We start from the raw sequence: 9,284 nt of genomic DNA on the forward strand, positions 1-9,284 counted from the left end.
GCCTTCAATCTGATCCATGGACTGATTTCACCCAACACCATGGACAGCTGACCTGGCGCAGTTCCGTTACAGGTCAGAGGGGGTCAGAGTGGAGGCTCTCTGTGGCGTTGCAGGAAGCAAGGGGGCTGTCCTTATGCTAATGAACCTGCCTCCCCTATAAGCCCCTCCCCTCCCTCTCTACAGCCTGGCTGCCAATCTGGCTGGCCCCTCTACGCACGCACGCACGCACGCACGCACGCACGCACGCACGCACGCACGCACACACACACATGCATGCATGTATGCACTCACGCACACACTCGCTTAACAAGCAATAACAATAAGCCCTATGGTCTATGCTCATTGATGGCTGATCACTATTTTTCGCCAGGTCAAGCTTTCTTCGCTGCAGCTAACGTGCCTATTGGACAAGGATGGGTTGGGGAGGGACTTAGTGAAGGGCTAATTATACTGATACCTATACAAAGAGAATGGAAAGCTTGGGCTTTGCACATCGTTGGTGCTTCGCTCCACAGTCCGCACGCACGCACACACGCACGGGCCACATGCTCTCCACAGGCCCATTTTGTATTCAGCATTTGAGCCACGGACCACCATTTGATGACATATAGCCTCTCCGACCCAAAACGTAGAATATTCTGTTATAGTTGTTATAGTAACAATTCTTCTACATTCTCTAATTGTGTAGACGTCTTGTAAATGAAGTAATGCAGATGTTTAACAATAATTTAACCCGTATATAAGGGTCCATTTGGTTTAATTTTACACTCTGAAGAGTTAAAGATCTATAAGGGTCAATTTGGTTACCAACTCTCCATCATTTAGCTGGGAACCACCTGGAACCCCCTCAAGGAACACTGGTGGTCCCAGACTCCCCGGACCACTGGTTGAAAACCACTGCTCTTGAACATCAACTCAGACAACCTCATTGTATCATTTATCGACATAGTCCTCCCCCCTCCCCTCCCCCCAATGCCAAGCCCCCAAAACAGATATTTGTCCGGAGCACAACAGGGTTACAAATATAGATGCTATAGCCTGTCAGAGAGGGACAATGAGACAGGTCAGTAACGGAAACATTATGGCACCCCAGCGTTCAAGCTCTTCAGTGACAGTGGAGAGGTTAGTGGGGGATGGGGGGATTTGGTGCAGACCTCAATCAATAAAGGTCAGAGGTCAAGGGGTCATGTGGACCCCCCCCCCCCCCCACACACACACACACACAGAGAATAATCCGACAGAGGTTTAAAACGGTCAAGGAGACTGGGGGTGGGGGGGTGGGTTGGGGTAGACAGCAGGTGAGGCCTTTTAACTGAGGCCGATCCTATACCAATGTCTTATAAGCCAGTGGTATATAATTTTAAAAAATCACACCTGTGTGAAGTGAGGGGCGCTCTTATCATCATACATCATCGTACATCATCTCATTCTGGCCAATCATAATTTGCGTCCTCATTTTGTCTTCAATGTTTGTGTACACACATTTGTGACTGAGGGGGCTGCCATTGGATTTACTTTTTTTTCTTTTCTTTTTTCATATGAAAGCAGGGAATCATAGCTTCAAATTGACATATTGGTTGTTCAGTTTGACCCACCAGTTTTGGAGATATGGCTTATAGAGTAATGTTTTGCCGAAAACATAATTAAAAATAGGCTTGAAAGGTTCACTTCTGTGGACTCTTAACATTACACCTTTAAGCATTTATTTCATATTTACATTTCAACTCTGACATTTATTTCAGACATGCTCTAGTATGTGAAGAGTCTGCCTGTGCTATTAACTCATTTTGGATAAAAAAAAATTCTCCTCTGGTGAAAAGCTGGAGGTTGCACAATGACAGGCTCTCAGTGAAATCTGGTCACATTTGTCTTCAATGTTTGTGTTTACACAGACCCTCAAAGCTGGACATAGGAGAAAAATCACACCCGTGTGAACTGAGTGGTGTAATATAGCCTGTCTGACGTAATGAAATTATGAATGACCAAAGATCTTTTTCTTCTTTGGTCTTTCTTTTTCTACTCTTCTTATTGAATTTCGTAATCACTTAATTTGACGTTTTTCTTCTTCACTTCTTTTATGTTGTTTCATTTTATGTGAATGGAAAGTATCGTCTTCTGATGTTCTTTTCCTTGAAAATGATCTGTGACCATGCAGTTGATTCAGCTGGGGTGTTTGTCAGCCTAATCAGCTATGAGCTGTGGTCTGGTCAGGAGGGTCTGGCTGGGGTCTGGTCAGGAGGGTCTGTCTTGGCAAAGAGCAGCCGTGATCTAATATTCTCTTGGTGTTGGACAAGACTTTGTCTTGCGTCTCGTCTATTGGGCTTCCCACCGTCTTTAAAATCTTTGGCTTCAAGGGTCTCAAAGACTGAATGGCCTTCAGGTCTGATTCTGGTAGGGTCGTCTTCTGATTTATGTTGGGTCGTCAATTTTATGTTGTTTCATTTTATGTGAATGGAAAGTATCGTCTTCTGATGTTCTTTTCCTTGAAAATGATCTGTGACCATGCAGTTGATTCAGCTGGGGTGTTTGTCTGGTGTACGGTATTATATAACGTAAGATATTATATAGCCTAATCAGCTATGAGCTGTGGTCTGGTCAGGAGGGTCTGGCTGGGGTCTGGTCAGGAGGGTCTGTCTTGGTAAAGAGCAGCCGTGATCTAATATTCTCTTGGTGTTGAACAAGACTTTGTCTTGCGTCTCGTCTATTGGGCTTCCCACCGTCTTTAAAGATCTTTGGTTTCAAAGGTCTCAAAGAATGAATGGCCTTCAGGTCTGATTCTGGTAGGGTCGTCTTCGGGTCTGGTCAGGAGGGTCTGTCTCGGCAAAGAGCAGCCGTGATCTAATATTCTCTTGGTGTTGAACAAAACTTTGTCTTGCGTCTCGTCTATTGGGCTTCCCACCGTCTTTAAAGATCTTTGGCTAGGCAGGGTCGTCTTCTGATGTGATGATTTGTGACCATGAAGTTGATTCAGCTGGAGTTTTTGTCCGATGTGAGGTATTATATGAGGTAAGGTATTATATAGCCTGATCAGCTCTGATCTGACGTAATGAAATCACACCCGGATGTGATTTCACAACTGGCTTTTTTTGTGCAGAAAAAATGAGCATGGTTGCTACAGTCATCCTGTTCACCCGGGTGTGATTTAATTACGTCAGAAATTATTTTGAACATAGCAACCATGCTCATTTTTTCTGCACAAAAAAGCCAGTTGTAGGAGTGGTTTACACCACTCAAAAAATAGCAGAAGCACAAGCTCGCATAGCAGCTGCAAGCTTGTTTATCTGTTAGTTTTGAATAGCCAACACAAAAAATAAATAAATGACACACAGTTTTCTAAAAATACTATTCTATATCAGTGGTTTTCAAACCTTTTCATGTCAAGGACCCATATAATGATATGTATTTGGCCGCTGACCCCCATCTCAAAATATGTTGTTCCAGGGACCCCCCCAGAAGCAAAGATTTGAGTTAAAAACGTTTGCTCTGAAAGAATATATATTCAAAGATTTGCACCACATTTTCACGATGTTTCAAAAATAGCAGATATATAAGCTCGTAGCGTGGCAGAGTGCAGCTTGTAGATCTGCTATATTGTTCAACAGCTAAAGTATAACATAATGCTTAAAACACCAAAAGGGGTACCCATCCTGAACGGGTTAATGCCTTAAAGGCTGGGTGGCCTTGAAATGACAGTGAGAGTCGTGTATCTAATCCTCCTGCCAATAGCACAGCAGGGTTTTTTTATTTCGATATCCTCACAACACCCATGTGTCTTGTTGAAGTACCCATGAGGAAGGCACGTACTGCTTGCTTATTGGATGCTGAATAAGTGTCCGCTAGATGCATGAAATATCAAATGAGTTAATGATCGCTCGATGTATAGCTTCTTTATTAAATGAAGTAGCGTGCGATGGCCTCGTTCCTTTCAACAGCATGTTGTTCTTGTTGTGGGTTTTTTTTGTGTAGTTTTCATGGAAAATGGCCAAGATCATGTCCCTGGCTTGATAGGTGAAGGAACTGGAAAAACCCTTGAGACGCGGCAGGTCATTTTTTTTATTTCATTGCGCCGGTTAAGACGATTGTGCAAAAATAAATGCGATTAGACGATGATGTAATAATAGTGACAGCCCTAGTAGTGTCGAGGCTCCATCACGACAGGCAGCGTCTCTCTAGTGGTGCTGCTGTAATTAGCCCACATCAATGCTATTGACCTTGCAGTAAGATGCTTGAAGGGGTCGCGGTCACGCAGGCTAGGCGCTCCCCTCAGTGAGATGATTGCACAGTAACTAAAAAGCTTAAGCTGTTCATAGGGGGCCAGAAACAATGCCCAGAGGCACGCACGCACGTACATACGCACGCAGGCACGTACGCACGCAGGAACGCACGCACGCACGCACGCACGCACGCACGCACGCACGTACGCACGCACGCACGCACACACACACACACACACACACTTTCAAATGCTTCCATCATACAGTCGGAAGCTCTTTTCATGAGTAAGCAAGCGATAAAAGCGAATGTGACACATCCCTCACTTTGTGCAACGGTTCGATTGTTGAAGCTAAGATGGCCATATTGAATGAATGAATGAAAAACTTTATTCCGAATATGTTAACATTTTTATAAAGTCAAAGAATTAAAATATGTGCAATATGAAACAAATAATAATAATAATCACTAATAATTTCCTATTTTCCGTACATGGCTATGTAAAGCTGTAATTAGTTTCTGGCATTATTTCATCTTTCACTAGTTTTGTCGGCGTTAATTCCATGATACTTTTCTGTGTTAAACTATCCACGCAAAAATAACATGAATCTCCTGCTCGTATGTGGCACTACAGTTCCGTGAGCACCGTGTCGTGATTGGTTGAATATCAGCAGCGGTAGTCTCGGAAACCCAGACGTTTTTATAGCAGAGACAGCCAGTAGTTCCAGACTCTATAGAGCATTCAGAGATTGTGGAATAGTTGCCTGGCTACGTGCACCCTGGGCAAGACCTACGCTGAAAAGACTATCATCGGAAGTTGTGGGATTTTAGCGGAAGTATCGCCCAAGGAAATGACGTTGATGCTTTACAAATCAGTTTTGTAGTGTTGTGATTGGTCGGGAAAATATCGTATCCGGGGGAAATACAGCTGACGGATGTTCCGGAGGATACATCCGCCGATAGCTTCTCTGCCTTACGTTGTGACCAGGCTTTTTTCCCTGCAGATAAGTAAGCCTGGGACAGAGGCTAGGCTACGTGAGACTACAGCCTGTGGCTCTGTGTGGGCGTACTGTGGCTTTGTATGGGCGTAGGCTTACCACCCAGCTTCCAGTTTTGGCACACCTGTATATTGTAATTTAATCGCACTCAATTGACGCACCTGCCGGCCATCAACTCATCAAGCCTGACAGTGTTTGTCTTCACTCCACTCATTGCCAGATCAACAGTGCACAACCTCCCATGAACCCAGCTGTTCCACTACTTTGGCTCTGCTTTTGGGTTCACTATTTTGCAAACAGATGCTTTCCTGGTTCCAGGCCCAGCGGCGGCAGTGACTCAGGGGTAGAGTGGTTCCCAGTCCAATCCCGGGCTCCAACAGAGTTAGTGTCGAAGTGTCCTAGAGCAAGACTCTGAACCCCTAATTGCTACCGGTGTGCAGGTTGGTGGTTGAGGGTTTCCTCTGCCATTGGTGTATGAATCTGTGTGTACGTGTGTGTGTGTGTGTGTGTGTGTGTGTGTGTGTGTGTGTGTGTGTGTGTGTGTGTGTGTGTGTGAATGTAATGCACAATCTATGCAAAGCACTTTGGATAAAAGCGCTATATAAATGCACAATTTCCATTTGCCCATTATGGGGGGAACAATCGTCAATAGCCGATCTACAAGTTCTATAAGCTCACATACGCCGTGACGTGTTGACGTGACGTGGGCATTAATTTACAGGAAAATAATATAAAAAAGTTGAAATTCGGAGATGCAAGGTTTGTGCCCGACAGCAACAACACAATCTTAACAGTGACAGTCTGACAGAATTTGTGTAGCTGTGTGCTCCAGACTGGGAGGATGGCTGAGAGAGTGGCTGAAATCCAATTTCATCGCCATTAACCAAATAAGTGAGCAGATAAAATTTTCTTCTGCGTTTGAGCGTTAAGTAAATTAAGATGGGATTGTAACCGAGACAAAGCTTGATTACTTACAAAATGTGATTGTCAACTCCTCCTAAACGCATGCTGCTCAGGGATGCTGTGATTCAGCCCATAATGCAATTAGACCGAGAGAGAACTAGTCAGGGCTGGCCTGCATCCTAATGCTTGAACATTCTTTATTATACTGTATGCACAGAGTGAAGAATAGAGAAGCTGGGTGAAATTAGTTTACATTTTATTTTTTATGTGAACCTTTGCTACCGTATGATCAGCATCAGGCAGTGGTGTTCAACCCTTGTCATATAGGTTCAATATTTATTCTGCATTTGAGCCAAGGACCCCCATTTGATGAGAAGCCTCTCAGATCCAAAACGTAGAATATTTTGTTATCGTTGGATACGATTTTGTGCACAATTCCATGCTGTATTGATGTTGGCCAAAATAACAATTCTTCTACACTCTAATTGTGTAGACTTGTAAATTTAGTAATGCAAATGAAACCAAATGGATCTATACAAGTCCATTTGGTTACCAACTCTGCATCATTTAGCTGGGGACCACCTGGAACACCCTCAAGGACCACTGGTTGAGAACCTTTGGCATAAGGCATTATCACTTCACATACTATGACCCGTCACCCCGCGAGCCGCGACACCGTTCCAGTTAAGTGGAGGAAGATGGATGGATGGTTGCATGCTGAACATAGCAGATCTACAAGCTCACAACGGGCTAGCGAGCTTGTAGATCAGCATGGTCTGAGTACTATCTCTACTTTTAGTACTTTAAGTACATTTTGATACCAATATTTTGTACATTTTACTCAATTACATTTTGAATTCCAGTATTTCTGCATTGCAGTATTGATACGTGTGAGTACTTCTTCCACCACTGAGTGAGAAAGACATACTGTGCACAATGAAACGAGATGCATGAGTACTTTTCTGTATTTGATGTATTACCTTGTCTTTTGTTCTTGCTTACTGTAAATCGCTCTGGATTAAGAGCGTCTGCTAAATGCCTATACATTGTAATTGTAAATTGCATGTTCCTATGGTCACATTATGTGTCCAATACTGCATATTCTCTATGTGTGTGTAAAGCTTGTCGTGTGACACTGCATGGTGTCATCTTGTTCTCCACGCATGCGACTCCACCAAAACTACTCCACTCAGTCCCCACGGAGACGGATGAGACTCTCTGCGGGGACCACTCGGGTGGTCAACCGAAATCACAACGCTCTCGGTGAAGCTTGGAATCTCTGTAGCAATCCAATCCCCTAGTCTTGACATAGCTGATCCACCCCTGCCTCTTGTCAGGGCATGCCCAGACCCAAGGGTCTCGTTAGCATCTCTGTTTGGGCCCGTGAGAGCCAAACAGTCCTGGCGCTATGTGCCGCACTCACAGGAAAGGAAGAAGGAAGTGAAGAGAGCTGGTGGTGATTCAACCGTCTCTCCTTAAATGAATGTACAACAAACCATATAACAACCAAGTGGTTGGAAGAAGTACTCAGCTGTTTTTACTTACAGTAGGTGAAAGTAACATAATACCACAATGTAGAAATAGTCTGTTAGAAGTAAAAGTCCTGTACTTATTGGCATCAAAATATTCTTACAGTATACCAAAAGTAAAATTCATTATGAAGAATGTCCTATTTCACAATGTGACATTGTGATCTTGTAAATCGGCTTTTTTCAAATAGCCAAAGTATAGGGCTGAAGTCAAGTCATTAATGTAGGCTATGTTTTGTAATAATAAACAAAATCTACAAAGTATCTAGTAAGTAAAAGGTAGTAAAAGGTACAACATTTGCCTCTGAGATGCAGTGGAGTAGAAGTAAAAGCATGAATTGTAAATCGGAAACACTCCAGTAGGCCTAAAATCAAAACACCACATCATAATTGTGCTTTTAAGTACAGTACTTGAGTAAATGTACTTTTCCCCACTGACGGTGACTCAACCCTCCTATATACCATACTAACACAAACCACATAATAACACCTCCACGCTTCTGAGAGAAGCCCTGCCCTGAGACCATTAGATACCGGAGGAGCCCATGCAGGCCCTCCTGTGGGTGCGTGTGTGCGTGGCGTGCGTGTGGTTGTGTGCGTGTGTGTGAGCATGTCCCCAAGGTTTCATCGCAGCCAGCGCAACAACTGCCACCACCACAAGTTCTTCCAAAGGTGTGTGGGCTCTCAGCAGGATCAGAGCTAATGAAGGCAGAGAGGACAGCCATAATTGAGCCTTGGGGACATTCTCTTAGTCTACATCAGCATTCTCTCTCTCTCCCTCTTCTTCCTCTGAAGTCACAGCCACTAGTGTACATATTTATGCCTATATGTACTACACTACACTACAGTATGTAGTATGTACCTGCCACCTGGCTGTGATGCTGAACAGTACGTGTTGCTTGCGTCGACAAAAAATATATGCCGGAGAATGTTCGTCGCCAAATTACCGTAGTAAATAAACTATGACATAATAAACTATGACTAAAACCAAGACTAAAAATATTGACAAAGTCGTCAACAAATAAAAACTAGACAACAATGTTAGGGAGGGACTAGTCGAGAAGTGAGCCAGTAGATCTAAAAACAAATTTGGTCGTTTGTGCTCGGGTGATGCTCTGAAAATAGCAAATCGGCTATAAGTGTAAAATCAGTCATTTCGACGCCATCAAGGCCTGCCAAAATATTTTTTGGCAACTAAATAAACTGTAGATTTAGTAACTAAAATATTACGATATTTAGTTGACTAAAACTAGACTGACATTAAAACATTTCAGATGACAAAAAGACATTTTATTCAAAAGACTGACAAAAAAATAAATACAAATAAATTCCTGTCAAAATCAGCACTGAGTCTACTGGCATGCTCAAATGTCTTGGGTCTTGCATGGGTCTCTAGGGTCCCGGACAACAGATCTACAAGCTCATAACGCCTCGCAGTGCGTTGTGGGCTTGTAGTTTGGCTATTTTCACAATATTTATCTGTGGAACCGAGTAAATGTAATGCCTAAAAGTGCTTGTCAGGGTGCTTGTCAACCCTTGCTCGCTGTGTTCACAAGGGCAGGTGCAAATGATGCAAAGATGCAAATATCACAGCATCATTTGTTGCGTTGTCGCTTTGTTGTTGTTCACGCGGTCGTTGGCA

Source organism: Electrona antarctica, assembly GCF_951216825.1.
Source record: "Electrona antarctica genome assembly, chromosome: 17".
Taxonomy (NCBI): domain Eukaryota; kingdom Metazoa; phylum Chordata; class Actinopteri; order Myctophiformes; family Myctophidae; genus Electrona; species Electrona antarctica.